Genomic DNA, 17,436 nt, shown 5'->3' on the forward strand with positions numbered 1-17,436 from the left:
ATACTGACCCTACGACTTACGTTAGAAAATAGATTAAGAAAGGCAAACCTACGTTTCTAGCATTTGTAGACTTAGAGAAAGCTTTTGACAATGTTGACTGGAATACTCTCTTTCAAATTCTGAAGGTGGCAGGGGTCAAATACAGGGAGCGAAAGGCTATTTACAATTTGTACAGAAAGCAGATGGCAGTTATAAGAGTCGAGGGGCATGAAAGGGAAGCAGTGGTTGGGAAGGGAGTGAGACAGGGTTGTAGCATATCCCCGATGTTATTCAATTTGTGTATTGAGCAAGCAGTAAAGGAAGCAAAAGAAAAATTCGGAGTAGGTATTAAAATCCATGGAGAAGAAAAAAAAAAAAATTGAGGTTAGCCGATGACATTGTAATTCTGTCAGAGAGAGCAGAGGATCTGGAAGAGCAAATGAACGGAATGGACAGTGTCTTGAAAGGAGGATATAAAATGAACATCAACAAAAGCAGAACGAGGACAACGGAATGTAGTCAAATTAAATCGGGTCATGCTACTGGAATTAGATTAGGAAATGAGACACTTAAAGTAGTAAAGGTGTTCTGCTATTTGGGGAGCAAAATAACTGATGATGGTCGAAGTAGAGAGGATATAAAATGTAGACTGGTAATGGTAAGGAAAGCGTTTCTGAAGAAGAGAGATTTGTTAACATCGAGTATAGATTTAAGTGTCAGGAAGTCGTTTCTGAAAGTATTTGTATGAAGTGTAGCCATGTATGGAAGTGAAACGTGGACGACAAATAGTTTAGACAAGAAGAGAATAGAAGCTTTCGAAATGTGGTGCTACAGAAGAACGCTGAAGATTAGATGGGTAGATCACATAACTAATGAGGAGGTATTGAATAGAATTGGAGAGAAAAGAAATTTGTGGCACAACTTGACTAGAAGAAGGGATCGGTTGGTAGGGCATATTCTGAGGCATCGAGGCATCACCAATTTAGTATTGGAGGGCACCGTGGATGGTATAAATCGTAGAGGGAGACCAAGAGATGAATACACTAAACAGATTCAGAAGGATGTAGGTTGCAGTAGGTACTGGGAGATGAAGAAGCTTGCACAGGATAGAGTAACATGGAGAGCTGCATCAAACCAGTCTTTCGACTGAAGGCCACAACAACAACAACAACAACAACATTAAGGTATTTGTTAGCTACATGTTTTATTAATGAAACTGCGTAAGTTGTTAGTATTTAAGTTCTCTTTATTGATATATACGTCTTTTGAAACGAAAACTCAATCTTCAAGTTTCAGAGATTTCGTGGAGGCTCTTCATAACGATGTGGTGAACCATATCTGCGGGGGCTATATTCATAGGTAAATCGGAACGAGAAAAGAATCTCAAAATGAAAAAAATAATGTGCGTTCTTAAGTAATTTCATTTATCGAAAATAATTTTCACCATTTGTCTATGATGAATTTCCTCGATATCACTTCGTCTTTAGCACAGGCATGTCGCCGCAAGAAACAGATGCACAGTAATTTTGGCCACATGAGCTGTCTTCCTGGAAAGGTAGTGATTAGACGTTGCTCTACTCTGCATGCTACTGTATTATGAAAACAAGACTGCCGTAAAAGACTTTACAGTTTCCTAAAGAATATGATTCAATAATATGAATTGCGACGCCAAGAAGCAACCAATCGAGAGTGGAGCAAGCTGCAGCATCCTGAGTACCTTCAACACCTTCCAAGTCTTACAGCCTGCAGCAATAAAACATCGACGTGTTCAAGATCCATCTGTCACTCTACCAGGATTTGAATTGATGAGAAGTAAGTGGGCAAGACTGTACAAGATAAGAACCGGTCACACCACGTACATAGCTACGACGTATACGTGAGAACTCAGAAACTCTTCAGCGTGCGATTGTGCGGCCCCGGAACAGATCGTTTAGCATAGTGTCAGAGACTGTGAAAAAGTGCGCGGAACCATTCGTATTAATGCTGCTGCCTCTGGCTATCAATTGATTTCAATCACTAGATGTTGAACTTTGAATAAATGTATCTGTTTTAATTATAGAACTAAATTGATAGTTTAAATGTTTTTCTCTTGGTATTATTGAATAATTAATGTTCAGAATTTAAACATAATAGCTTTGTGAGTAAATCCTTAAACGTGTAATTGTGAACTATATATGTTTCTTAATGTCTCCTGTTGTCGCCATGCTATAAACAAATAAATAAATCTGAAGTAGTGAAGATTTTTGTAGAGAACATTTTTTAACTGTAACAGGTTAATTTTAGTAGGAAATAATAAAACTAGGATAGGTGGGATTCTTTGAACCAAATGTTCTTAAAGGTTTCGAGAACTACAGTGTACGAGATGTCAGCCTTTTCATTTGATTACGATATCATATTTGGAAAATTCTGTATGGTTAGTGTCCAGTTTGCGGCTTTTATGTTGCATTTTCTTTATTTTTAAGTATTCTTCAGTGTTGTTAACGGCTTTGAAAAATGAAGAAGGCGCAGGACAGTTGCTTAATCCACAATATTTTATTGGGTATTGTGGACTAAGCAACTGTCCTGTGATTTCTTCACTTTGTCCAAAATTTCTCCCATTAATAGAGTGCTGAATACAGTTGTGGCAGTTAATTTTGTACACTCACAGTCAGCAGATGTATCAGTGCAATTGCCGCACGGATTGGCCTCGTGGCTAGACGTGTCATGACACGGATTGCGCTACGCCTCCCGCCAGATGTTCGAGTTCTCCCTCGGGCATAGGTGTCTGTGTTGTTCTTAGCTTAAATTAGTTTAAGTAGTGTGTAAGTCTAGGGACCGATGACCTCAGCTGCTTGGTCCCTTAGGAATTCACACACATTTGAACATTTATTTGTCAGTGTAATTCGTTATATGTAGCAAAAAATGGTTCAAATGGCTCTGAGTACTATGGGACTTCAAATCTGAGGTCATCAGTCCCCTAGACTTAGAACTACTTAAACCTAACTAACCTAAGGACATAACACACATACATGCCCGAGGCAGGATTCTAACCTGTGACCTGTGACCGTAGCGGTCGCGCGTTTCCAGACTGAAGCGCCTAGAACCGCTCGGCCACAACGGCCGGCTATATGTAGCAGATGTAGTGATAATATTTTGTGTAGAAATTAGCGCATAAAATGAAATATATAAAACTGGGACGATTTTTTTGCGAGACTCGTTCATGTTCAGATTACTGTGAGATTTGTGAGAATTTTCTATCTATCTATATTCGAATCCCGCTCCAGCTACTGCCGGGTCTGGGTGCTGACGAGTCCTCTCCATTTGGCTCGGTCCTCCCACCACTTTTCTTCCTCCACTTGCTGCCAGGTCACACCTCTCCTTTCTACAGATATTCCCACTCCCATTTTCCTCCGTGTTCTTGGGCGCCCTCTAGGTCTTTTCCCATCCATCTTTAGCTCTTCCATAATTTTGGGGAGTCTCTGCCCATGCATCCTCTTAACATGCCCATACCATGTTAATCTCTTTCTTTCAATTTCTTCTCTCATACTTTCTTGTTTGAGGTCCTTACTCTGTCCATTCTTGTTTTTCCCTTAACTGCTCTGAGAAATTTCATTTCCCCTGCTTGCAGTCTGCTCCAGTCCCTTTCTGTCATTTTCCATGTTTCTCCACCATAGGTGACAATAAGGATGTAATAATTCTTATACATAAGGAGTTTTGCTCTTTCTGAAACTTCATTATTCCAAATCAGATGTTTTATTGTTTGGTAGAAATTGCCTCCCTTCTGTAACCTCCTATTAATTTCGTTAGTTATTCTTCCATCCCTAGATATTTCACTCCCTAAATAAGTGAAACTTTCTACCACTTTGAGGGGTTCTCCATTCAAGGTAATATTTCCGTTGATTCCTTTCTCTCTTCCAAATACCATTACTTCACTCTTATCTTTATTTATTTTTAATCCATACCTTTTCATTATTTCCTTCCACGCATCAAGCTGTAACTGTACATTTACCTCTTTATCACCCCATATTACCATATCACCTGGAAAAATCATCTTTTTGTCTTTTTCTTTTACTATATCTTTAACTGCCCTATTCATTCCCTCCATCACAACATTAAAAAGCGCAGGAGATAGAATACTTCCTTGCCGGCCGCGGTGGTCTCGCGGTTCTAGGCGCGCAGTCCGGAACCGTGCGGCTGCTACGGTCGCAGGTTCGAATCCTGCCTCGGGCATGGATGTTTGTGATGTCCTTAGGTTAGTTAGGTTTAAGTAGTTCTAAGTTCTAGGGGACTAATGACCACAGCAGTTGAGTCCCATAGTGCTCAGAGCCATTTGAACCATTTTGAATACTTCCTTGCTTAAGTCCTTGTCTTATTTCGAAGTATTCAGAGTTCCCCAATGGTGTTCTAATTCTACAATTGTGGCCTCTGTACATTGTCTTTATAACATTAATGTATCCATCTTCTATATATATATCTTCTTCAGTTCTTCCCAGAGTCTTTCCCTGTCAACTGAGTCATATGCCTTTTCTATGTCTATAAAAACCATTATCACCCTTTTGTTATACTCCCAACTTTTTTCCATCAGTTGGCGGATAGAAAATATCAGGTCAATCGTGCTCCTTCCTTTCCTAAACCCATGCTGTTCTTCACTCAGCTCCTTTTCTATCTTTTCACTTATTCGATTTAGTAAAATTCTTTCAAAAATCTGTGAGAATTTGAAAACTGTTTATTACAATATTTGATAAAGGGAATCTATTTCACATGAAGAGTATACATTATGTTAAGAAATTTGTTGAATTTTCAAAAGTAATTGTAACTGCCCATAGAAAGATCAGGGAGTGCCGACGAGTGTCACGCCTCGGGTATACTTTTTCAAGTTCGCGTGTTGTTCAAATGTGTGTGAATGCTTAAGGGGCCAAACAGCTGAGATCATCGGCCCGTAGACTTACACACTACATGAAGTACCTTATGCTAAGAATAACACACACACACACACACACACACACACACACACACACACACACACCAATGCCCGAGGGAGGACTCGAACCTCCGGCCGGAGGGGCCGTGCAGTCCGTGACAAGGCGCCTCAAACCGCGTGTCCACTCCGCGCGGTTAGCGTGTTGTTATCGGTGACCAAGTTTTACTCTTTCTTCTACATCATGAGTATACTGCGAAATCTGCCTTCTTCCGAGATGATAATAGTCGTGTTGACAGAGCTGCATACACACCTTCGAGGTTTGACGAAAACTCAGCCACGCTATCGTACGTCGACTGTCCGTTAAATCACCGGCTAGAAAATGTATGGTACTATTTGGAGCAACGGGAGGAAAATAGCAGTCAACATCAGCCCTCAGTCTGGTAGCTCTACGGGATCTAATCGTCACTGAGCGTCTTCGGCAGTATGTGACGTTTGTGGAGGAACTTGTGGACTCTATTCCTCTCCGAAATGAAGCCATAATTGACGTAGGGGCGGTGTTGCACTCCTGGGAGTGAACATTTTCTTCCCGGTGTGCTTTTATTTGTAAGTATTCATTCATCTGTCTGATATTGCGATGCATTAGATGTATAGCTTACATAATACATGGTATTTCGTTAGATCTCTCAGTTGTACAAAAGCTATATATACAGTGTGTCCCTAGAACAGTGGTTCCCAACCTAGCGATAATTCCCCCCCCCCCCCCCCCCCCCGCCCAGGGGGAAAATGAAATTTTTTGAGGGGTAAAAAACCAAAAGGGTGAACTGCGTTTTGGTTACGAAACTAGATTATTTTTAAAAGATCATTAATATTATCATGGTTCGTAAGATAGTAATAATGATTACATAATCTACAAATAATTACACGTTACCAAATATTAGCTTTAACGCTGGACACAGTGAGGTGTACGAACATCTTTCTCACGTAGTCCACCAACTGCGCATATTCTTTTACCTTGCACCATGCACCTATAGCAGTAAAACTGAGACATATATGTCAGATATTCTTAAATATACAAGAAAATACCTCCAACTAATTATATGTGGTTCTCACAGTAGATGAGAAATTGCTTCATTATTCCCTTCGCAATAACAAGAGTATCAGTTCACAGTACAACGGAATAGTAACTATGTAATGGCTATCACAGTGCTAGAGGCCCTACAAAATATAATTATTATTATTATTAGTAGTAGTAGTAGTAGTTATAGTGGTCAGACACAAACAACTGGCAGCAAGAAGTCTTACATTGTCATTTCAGGAGTAAGCAGTCAAGCAATCAAGTGATTTACGATCAGTAAGTATAGTGCACACATTTTGGCTTGATTAATCATAAATGGGCGTGAAAGGTGTCACCAGGAACTGTTGAAGAGGAAGAATGTTTCGTAAAAATTATATGCCCTCTATGTGGACTGTGACCTTCCTATTCTGATGAGGAGTTGTACGCGGTTCTCAGAATGCACTGAGAATTGCTTCACCATTCTATAACAAAATCGGAAAAGTCCGAGTAGGCCTCCCGCTCTGAGGGTTTCGCACAACCTCAATTTTGTGTAGGGATCTATAGGTTCTGACGAGTAAGTTTGTATCAAAATACCTGACGTAAGTGATCGCGTCTTTTGACTGCATGGACTTAGAGGTTTATATTTCTTACACTCCTAAGGGACTGCAGACCTTAGTATTTGACATAAATTTCAACTTGATACCTCTGTGGCTCCCGGGAAAAAGGGCACTTAACAGACACACAGACAGACAAGAAAAAAGGATCCTATAAGGGTATCATTTCCACTAATTGAGGTACATAAATATACAGTACAAGTTGTCTGTCTGTTGACTCAACAGGTCATGGTTTTTCAAAGAAAATTATATAGTTAAGGCTCACTAGCCATTTGACCATCTTCTTCTTCTGTGCGGATGCACAAACAGTGCCCGAACTCTTACGGGAATCGGCAACAAGCCGCGAGTAATGAGTATAATAGTGCGGGACAATAAGTTGGGAATGTGGGTCTCACGGGTGCCGTGCCAGAGATAAGTCCCTGCAGTCGCACTATCCTCTGTGTTTCCGGTGGCTCAGATGTCAGATGGCACGCTAGATCAGCGTGTTCCGTCAGAGGGATAGTTGCCGTCTGTAAAAAAAAAAAAAAAAAAAAAAAAAAAAAAAAAAAAAAAAAACTAAGTGAACGGATAAACGATGAACTTAACGGGTGTCCGCCCCGAACAAACGCAACGAACAATGACGAACAAAATGATATCAACAAAGAAAAAAGATGGATAGAGCGTCTGCCATGTAGGCAGTAGATCCCGGGTTCGCGCCCTGGTCAGCGCACACATTTTCAACTGTCCCGGTGTCTTATATCAACGCCTGTATGGAGCTAGGGGTATTTATTTCATTGTAAAACTGTTTTTCGTTCTGAGGTCTAACTAGGTTCTAATATTCAGGATGGTGGGGGAGGCGTGTACTAGCTAATACCTCACTACGCACACGTGTTATGGTCTCAGAAAGATTCGGAACCACAGCCCTAGAGGAATTGTCAGTATTCAGGGATGTAATACGAACAACCATTCGAAGCAAAAAAGTTTGGTAAATATGGGATCTAAAACGTATATCTTAAGAGATATGAGCACTTGTTCAGTAAGAGAGAAACGTTTCACAATACCGAAGATGAGCAGGTGCTCAAAACTCTTAAGATATGCATCTTAGAGCCCATGTTTAACAGACGTTTTTGGTTCGAAAGGTCGTTCATGCCATACCCACAAATTTTGCCTATTCCTTCCTGGGACACCATGCATACTCAAGAGGTTAAAAAAAAATACTCATCTAGTGCTATTTATTTCCTTGAGTAGTTGATTTTACAAAAATATATTCCATTTAGAGGATATGCAGTGTACAATAATATCGAGTTTCTGATTCGTGAATGTGAGACAATTTCTAATTGTAACTGCAACTACGCATCTGTGTAGTGGTGTCTTTCGGAAGCGAAGTTGTACGGCGCTTTCGTCTTGTGTCTGCTCTGTCTGCGCTGCCTTGAACATATGTGTGCAGAACTGTTTAACTTGGACTGGTCCAGACCAGCAGCTGGAACTTTGTTCTCGCGCGTGTTTAAGTGATAAGGCTACACACGGCCGTGTTTCCCCAGCGGCCGCGGCTACTGCCCATATTTGCCCTGTGCTTTAATCGCACTGTACAAGCCAAACACCACACCGACACATTATCGCCCAGAGCACGTGGAGCTCTCTGGGCGCGGCGCCTTTGATGCTCTTCTGGAAGCCTGCGTCACTCACAGTGGCCACATCAGAGGCACTTCGATGCCCCGACGAAAAACCTCCGCATTTTGAATCGGTGCTCTTAGCAGCTGTTAAGTCAGCCCCATGCGAAGCGAAACACTCCATAAACTTGCACAGACAGGGTGGTCGAGATGTTCCTGTACACGTCTCGACTTTGAACAATTGGGGAAATAAATTGTTGTTCTATTGGCATCGCTGTTTCGAAGCTGACGAACAGCGTTATTCACATAGGAGGAATGTCTTTTCTGATCTAAGGAAAATTTCCATAATATGTAAGAGTTGAAATTGAATCCGTCTTACGATACGGACCGGGAAGCCATCCGTATACGCGATTTTATCATTATTTTTGAAGTGTAATTGAATGGAAATTTTTAGTTGGATGTGTTGAAAACATAGTTAATGCCTCAGCTCGAAGACATGATAATCATGGATCCTGCGCGGTTACAGTAGGACGGAGCTGCAGCACATTTTGATATTCAGGTTCGTGAGTTTCTTGACGGACAAATTCTGGACTTCTCGATTGGGCATCGGTCAGCAACATCTTCAGTACCAATGACATAGTCACCGCCCAGTGACGTGGCCACCACGAAGCCCGGATATTATCACTCCAGATAATCCAACTCCTGAGACGCTGTGCAAGATGTCTAGCAGAACATGGAGACTCACGGATCTCTGTATAAGGCACGATTGTGCACCTACGGATATGCTTGATTCGTAGTTTTTATATGTAAGTACCCCAGTACACCATATACCGTTTTGACCCAGCGGTATAGGAGCTTCTCGAACCATTACTTTTACTGTATAGACCGGTAGCCAATTTTTATCTTCTTACGGACAGTAAGGATGAAGTGCACGGAAAAACTGTTTACGGTGTAACACTAAGTTTTATTATTGTTCGTTTTGGTTTTATATTGACTTCAAATTCGCTTACTTCAACCCTTGACTATTGGACTTCTCTAACAGAGGGTGCCAACAGGCGGAAATCACGAGTCACGGGTATATCTTTCAGCTATGTGCGGGAAAGGGGAGCTGCGGTCCTCTTATTACACTTACAGTCACGTAGATCAAATCTTAAAAAAATGAATTAGTAGTCTAAAACGATATCATTGATTTTATTAAAACCGCTAAAATAAAAAAAAGAGCTCGCTCTCAAATAATTTACTCTGTCACTGAATGATTTTAAGTTAGACATTGCTTAACAATTTACATCGTAAACGAATGATTTTATGAAATTATTTTGAACTACAGTCCCCGTTTTTTTTTACAGAAATTTACCTATTTCCTTTTCTATAGCTATGGTCGCAGGTTCGAATCCTGCCTCGGGCATGGATGTGTGTGCTGTCCTTAGGTTAGTTAGGTTTAAGTAGTTCTAAGTTCTAGGGGACTGATAACCACAGCAGTTGAGTCCCATAGTGCTCAGAGCCATTTGAACCTTTTTTATATCGGCCTACTCCAAACATATCTTGCCCGCCTAGCCGCCTATACGAGATACTACTAGCTGCTTTCACATCCCTGTTACCCCTGTTCTCCAAAATTGTTACAGTCATTTGTATATGGCATCATGCGACGAAGTGTAGTGGCATCCATAGAACTTACAACTGTCCCTGTAAATTCGGGAGCCCACGACGTTTCTATATACAGGATTTCGGCAAAATATCGAAATACCACGAGAAATGCATGCTCGAGTATAAATGCAGATGATACATGATAGGCAAGTCAGTAGGTTTAGCTGTTATATTTGGCGCCCGACATCTCTGCAATGTCCTCACTACGTTCCAAGTGGTCAGTCGTGGTGAGAACAGTGTTATGTGTGGCTATGAGTACAGTATGTCGGTGCTAAGGGACTTAAAATGTGCTCGTATGATGGGTGCTTTCGTAACCAAGGTAGCCGAAGTGTTTGGTGTTTCAAGAGGCGCCGTAACGAAGATCTATACTGCACACAGTGAAAGCTTAAAAGCGTCCTCCGCTAACTCACAACGCGGAGGAAAGTGAGTGTTGGGTGATCGTGACCGATATTCACTGAAGAGGACTGTGACGAAAAAGACGAAATAGGACGACAGAAGTTGTAGAGAACTGAATGTCGCACCCACGAACCCTGTCAGCGCCAAAACAAAACGAAGGGAGGTTCATAAGCGGGATTTCGCAGGGCGAGATGGAATTCCAAAGTCACTCATCAGTGATGCAAATGGCCAGTAAGAGGAAAACGTGTCGCCGAAGCCGTAAACCTTGGACTGTGGAGCAGTGGAAGAAAGTTATTTGGTCGGATGAGGCTAGCTTCACACTGTTGCCAACTTGTGGTCGAGTTTTCGTCCCAAGAGTGAAACATGGAGGGAGTTCGGTAATAATTTGGGCAGCCATATCGTTGTATTCCAATTGATCCCACGGGTACTCTGCGAGGTCGCATTACTGCAAAAGATTATGTGACCATTTTGGCTGATGAAGTCTATTCTACACTGAAGCGTGAAAGAAACTGGTATAAGCAAGCGTATTAAAACACTGAGATATGTAAACAGCGGTCGGCAACGCCAATACAAGACAACAAGTGTCTGGCGCAATTGTTATATCGGTTACTACTGCTGCAATAGCAGGTTACCAAGATTTAAGAGAGTTTGAACGTGCTGTTATTATCGGCACACGAGCGGTAGGACACAGTGCCTCCGAGGTAGCGATAAAGTTGGGATTTTCCCGTACGACCATTTCACGAGTGTACCGTGAATATCAGAAATACATAAAACATCAAATCTCCGCCATCGCTGCGGCCGGAAAAAGCTTCTGTCAGAACGGGACCAGCGAAGACTGAAGAGAATCGTTCGACGTGACAGAAGTGCAACCATTCCGCAAATTGCTGCAGATTTCAGTGCTGGGCAATCAAAAAGTGTCAGTGTGCGAACCATTCAACGAAACATCATCGATATGGGGTTTCGGAACCGAAGGTCCACTCGTGTATCCTTGATGACTGCACGACACAAAGCTTTACGCCTCGCCTTGGCCCGTCAACACCGACATTGGGCTGTTGATGGCTCAAACATGTTGCCCGGTCGGACGAGTCTCGTTTCAAATTGTGTCCAGCGGATGGACGTGTACGGGTATGGAGACAACCTCATGAATCCATGGGCCCTGCATGTCAGCAGGGGACTGTTCAAAGGCCGAGCGGGATTAGCCGAGCGGTCTAGGGCGCTGCAGTCATAGACTGTGTGGTTGGTTCCGGCGGAGGTTCGAGTCCTCCCTCGGGCATGGATGTGCGTTTTTGTCCTTAGGATAATTTAGGTTAAGTAGTGTGTAAGCTTAGGGACTGATGACCTTAGCAGTTAAGTCCCATAAGATATCACACACATTTGAACATTTTTGATTGTTCAAACTGGTGGAGGCTCTGTAATGGTGTGGGGCGTGTGCAGTTGGAGTGATATGTGAGCTCCGATAGGTCCAGATACGACTCTGACAAACGACACGTACGTAAGCATCCTCTCTTCTCTCAGTTCATGTCCATTGTGTATTCCGACGGACTTGGGCAGTTCCAGCAGCATAATGCAACACTTCACACGTCCAGAATTGCCACAGAGTGGTACCAGGAACACACTTCTGAGTTTAAACACTTTCGATGGCCACCAAAGACAAGAACATTATTAAGCATATCTGGGATACCTTGGAATGTGATGTCCACCCCCTCGTTCTCTTACGGATTTATGGACAGTTGTGCAGGATTCATGGTGTAAGTTCCCTCCAGCACTACTTCGGACATTAGTCCAGTCCATGGCACGCTGGCACTTCTGCACGATATTAGGCAGGTGTGCCAGTTCCTTAGACCAGGGGTCTCCAAACTAAGGCCCGCGGGCCGTAAATCCGTAAGAGAACGAGGGGGTGGACATCACATTCCAAGGTATCCCAGATATGCTTAATAATGTTCTTGTGTTTGGTGGCCCGCGTTAGCTGGCCGGACATCCCCGGTAACCGGCCCGCCAAATATTTGAGGTGGTACCTATACTGCCAACAATTGAGTTTCGAGGCCTATCGCGACCAGTACACCGCGACATTGTCGGAGCTCTATCTTTACAAAGCGGTAGGTCATGGTTAAACTTGTGGCTGTCCACAATAAACAGACAGACCATTCTCCGTGCGATAGTGAAAAAAAAGGACGGTCAACAGACTAGATTGGCGAAAACATTTTAAGTAAAAAAATTCTTTGCATTTTATTCTACTCACGAGTCTGGTGCAAGTCTTTCAACTGGAAACCACTTCGGCGACTAGCCTTAGTAATCAATCATTATGGAAGATGCTTCATAAGCAAGGTTTCACTTTCTTTTGATTACTTTGTAAAATACATACAGAAAGTGCAGTGATATACTTTTATGTCGGTGAAATTCGCCAGAATAAAATACGCCAGAATTTCGGTCAAGTACGTCCACCAATCAAAATTATGTAATTAAATAAAAATCGTAGTTCGTTTCAGTGCTAGCTATTCCCACAACCTTAGATTTTTGCGATTTCATCTTTCCTTTAGCCTTATATTACGGTGGTCATGGAGCGCTAGGGTGCTTTAATCCCACTAGGTAGAGCTTGGCCCTTATGACTTCGTGGAGGAGTCAATGTGGCCCGCGGACTAAAAAGTTTGGAGACACCTGCCTTAGACTCTTCAGTGTATAGTGCAATGTTTGTTCCCCAGTGGTCATAAAGTGATCTAAGACGACTGGGCCCCTGTTCACACATCCCGCTTCGTCCAGGACTAGTTTAATGAGAACGAAGATTAATCGTTCCATCTCTCCAAGCCACCACACTCGACAGACCTCTGTTTCGGAGCCTTTATCGACTACTTTCGAGGGAAGGGTAAGTGACTGCCATGCACCCCCGTCGTCGTCAGCTGAACTTCCCAACGTTTCCAGGAAAAATGGTATTAGATTTCCTCGAAAACCATTCAGGACCTGTATTTATTCATCCCGAGACGACTGGAAGTCGGTTTGAATGCCATCGTATTGTGTTTTCGGTGTTTCCACACTTTTGTCCACCCTATGTATGTGGGTGTAGGAGTGACGCGCGCCGCCGCACGAGACGGCGTGCTGCGGTCCGGCCAGACGGCGGGGCGAACCGCGCAGCCATTAAAGGACTCGCTGGCTCGGACCGTGTCCCGGCTGTGGCAGGCGCCGGCGCCGCCGCCGCCGCGAAGTCGGCCGCCAAGGCCGGCCGCCAGCCTTGTCGAGCGCCGTGTGGCGTGCCGTGGCGCTGTTGTTCTGCCGCTGCCGCTGCCGCCTCCACGTCCTGCCGCGCCTTCCTGAGCGGAGGCGGCGGCGCGCGGAAGCTGCGCAGTGGTGGGGGACGGCGCCGCGCCGGAAGGCACGCTACGCGACGCCGTAAGCTGCTGCTATGCGTCCTTATCCGCCGACATACACACCGTGCCTTGCAGCCGCGCCACTGCACCCTTACTTATTCTGTCATGTTGTACGAGGGTCACTGCAAAAGAAATGCACGCTATTTTTGTAAAAATACAGTTTTCATTCTGCATATGTGCAAGTTTTACAGTGTGCAGATACATCCTTCCCGCTTGTTTTCAAACTTACAAGGGAATGGTCAGATTTGTCATGTCGAAACCTGTGTTGCTTTTTTTACCACTGTGAGTTAACATTGCAAGAAGTCTGTATGCAGAATTTTAGCTGCTGACGTGACCTGGAAGTCTGTAAACAATTTTATGAAGTAAGACATTATTGTCGCACGGTTTCCGCGCTTATAACTGCCTCTTGTACAACCCTGACCTCTCTCACTACGTTACACCAACGCCATGTAGGGACAAGGTGGCGTTAGCTACGCGCCGCTCTCGTGCCACAGCAGTGAGAGAGCTGATTCCCCCAGTGAAAGCGATCGTATGATAAACATTTGTTGACAAATATGGCTGATATGATATCTACAACATTCTTTCCAAATAGCTATGAAATAGACACAAATAAATATACGGTTTAGAACACGTCCAAATTTTATTTCTTGTAATTACCGCAAAAATGCGAAATATTGATACAATGTTCAAAACATAGGTTTTTTGTGCACCAAGATCATACAAGCAAAGACGAAATATGACAGCCCTGCGAATCACAGACGTTGTTAGATGTCCGTAGACAAAACTGGGCTAGTGTTAGGAATGAATCAGGCCTAGTATCAGTATATTTCGAGGAGTGCCACGCATATTTAACCAAATTCTGAAACCGCGGGGAGGAAAATTGATAATGTACTACTGATTGCAGCTTGAGAATATTGTCACGGTGATAGACAGGAAATTGCAGCGATCTGCACACAATAATTTTCTGTGTTAGTTTTCTGTAAAATGCCTTCCACCGACGGAAAAATTCTGTGTCCAAAGGTTGAATTACGTTCGTCGTGCCGGGCTCAAAAAGTCGCGCATTTGTGTCCGTCGCAATTTCCGGTCGACTCTTACGTCGTCCAGCGACTTCCTTTTTCCATCTATATAATTCACGTTCAGAATGGACTTTGAATAGTACTGACACGTAGGCGTTGCTTACCACTTTCGTTCAACCAATACGTCACCGCTTTTTCTTTCTCTGATAAGGTAATTGTAGTTGCTGGTGTTGCTTTCGGAGATAATTGATGGCACTATCACTCGAAGAGTCTTCATGAGTGCAACTGTCGTCGGTGTCTTCGCCGTCTGTAGATTCACAGTCTGCAATATCGAGTGTTTCAGTTGTTTCTAGCCACATGTCTGCGCCATTTACATGCTCGTCTAGAAGTTTAACAACCATGTCGCACATCACATAGTCTTCACGCGTGTTTTCTGTTGATTGCTTCATTTGGCGTCTGTGGTATATCTCCATGGCAAGCAGCAAAACATTTACAGGGTTCGCCATCACCTGTGAGGGGAGATTGAATGTTCACCGTAAAGTGGCTTGCGGAGTATAGATGAACATGTACAGAACATCTTTCACATCTCTAACCAGTTTCAGGACGGTATGCTTCGAAATACGTACCAGAAATTAAAAGGACGTGCATGCCACAGAAACTAATATTCGTTTCTCCTTTCCACCAAAACCGTGCAGCGATATTCCTCTTAAGTGAACGCCGCGATAAGACGCCCGCACTTCCCGACCATGCGCACGCACACAACGCTCGCGACTCGCCATTTCCAGTGCTGGCCAGCCGTCACTGCAAGCGCCAAGCAGGAAACACAGCCATGTTCGTGATTTTTTTAGGTGACTTCCAGTTCATCTCAGCAGCTACAATTTTGCATACGGACCTTTTGCACAGTTAAATAACAGTGCTAAAAAAAGCAATACATGTTTCCACATGACAAGTCTGACCATTCCCTTGTTAGTTCAACCTGTTCCCGTGAGTGGCGCCCTCAAAGCATGTCTTCAAGATGGCTGCTACACTTGACGTTCGTCAGAAGCAACGTGCTGTCCTAGAATTCCTGTGCTGTGAAAACGAGACAGTGGGAAACACCCACAAGAGGTTGAAAAAGGTGTATGGAGATGCTGCTGTCGATCGCAGTACAGTTAGTCGGTGGGCAAGCAGGTTACGTGATGAAAGCGGGCACGGCAATATTGAAGATTGTCCTCGCAGCGGCAGGCCTCGCACTGCACACACTCCACACAATGTGCAGAGAGTTAACGAATTGGTGACTACTGACAGACGCATCACAGTGACCGAATTGTCACGCTACGTTGGGATGGGGGAAGGAAGTGTTTGTAGAATACTGAAAGTGTTGGCGTTAGAAAAGGTTTGTGCCAGGTGGGTTCCCAGAACGTTGACAGTCGCTCACAAAGAAACAAGAAAAATGGTATGCAGCGAACTTTTGGAACAGTTCGAGAATGGTGGAGATGAATTTCTTGGAAGAATTGTGACACGTGATAAAACATGGCTCCATCATTTTTCACCAGAGACGAAGAGGCAATCAGTGGAGTGGCATCATGCAAATTCAACCAAGGAAAAATAATACAAAACCACACCTTCTGCTGGGAAAGGTATGGCTACGGTGTTTTTCGATTCCGAAGAACTCTTGCTTGTGGACATCATGCCAAGTGGAACCACCATAAATTCCGATGCATATGTGACGACATTGAAGAAATTTCAAGCTCGACTGTGTTCGACCACATCGGCAAAAGCAGGATGTTTTGCTGTTGCACGACAATGCACGGCTACATGTCAGTCAAAAAACCATGGCAGCGATCACAAAACTCGGATGGACAACACCGCCTTACAGTTCTGACCTGGCTCCATGTGACTATCATCTCTTTGGGAAACTGAAAGACTCTCTTCGTGGAAAACGGTTTGAAGATGATGATTCCCTTGTGTACGCTGCCAAACAGTGGCTCCAACAGGTTGGTCCACAATTTTACCGTGCGGGTATACAGGCGCTGGTTCCAAGATGGCGTAAGGCAGTTGAGAGGGATGCAAATTATGTGGAGAAATGAAAATATTGTTCCTAAAGGATGTATCTACACACTGTAAAACTTTAAACATGTAGAATAAAAGATAGATTTAAAAAAATAGTGTGCATTTCTTTTGGAGTGACCCTCGTACCCCACCGTCCGCGACGCGAATTGATCCCTTGAAGGTTCCTTCGCACCGAAATCCAGCACCAATAAACACACACACACAACCGTTGTACGTTTTGCAGTCCTGCAGCTGTTTTGAATTCGTCAAACTTACATCTACATGGATACTCTGCAAATCACATTTAAGTGCCTGCAGAGGGTTAATAGAACCACGTTCACAACAACTCTCTATTATTCCAATCTCGTACAGTGCGCGGAAAAAATGAACATCTATATCTTTCCTTGAAAGCGCTGATTCCCCTTACTTTATTATGATGATCGTTTCTCCCTGTGTAGGTCGGCTTCAGCAAAATATTTTCGCATTCGGAGGAGAAAGTTGGTGATTGAAATTTCATGAGAAGATTCCGCAACAACGAAAAACGCCTTTGTTTTAATGATCTCCACCCCGAATCCTGAATCATTTCAGTGACACTCTCTCCTCTATTTCGCGATAGTACAAAACGTGCTGCCCTTCTTTGAACTTTCTTGATGTACTCCGTCACTCCCATCTGGTAAGAATCCCACACCACGCTGCAGTGTTCTAAAAGAGGATTGACAAGAGTAGTGTAGGCAGTATTTTTAGTAGATCTGTTACATTTTCTAAATGTCCTGCCAATAAAACGTAGTCTTTGGTTAGACTTCCCCACAACATTTTCTATGTGTTTCTCCCAATTTAAGTTGTTCATAATAGTA

This window comes from Schistocerca nitens, chromosome 2, assembly GCF_023898315.1.
Source record: "Schistocerca nitens isolate TAMUIC-IGC-003100 chromosome 2, iqSchNite1.1, whole genome shotgun sequence".
NCBI lineage: Eukaryota > Metazoa > Arthropoda > Insecta > Orthoptera > Acrididae > Schistocerca > Schistocerca nitens.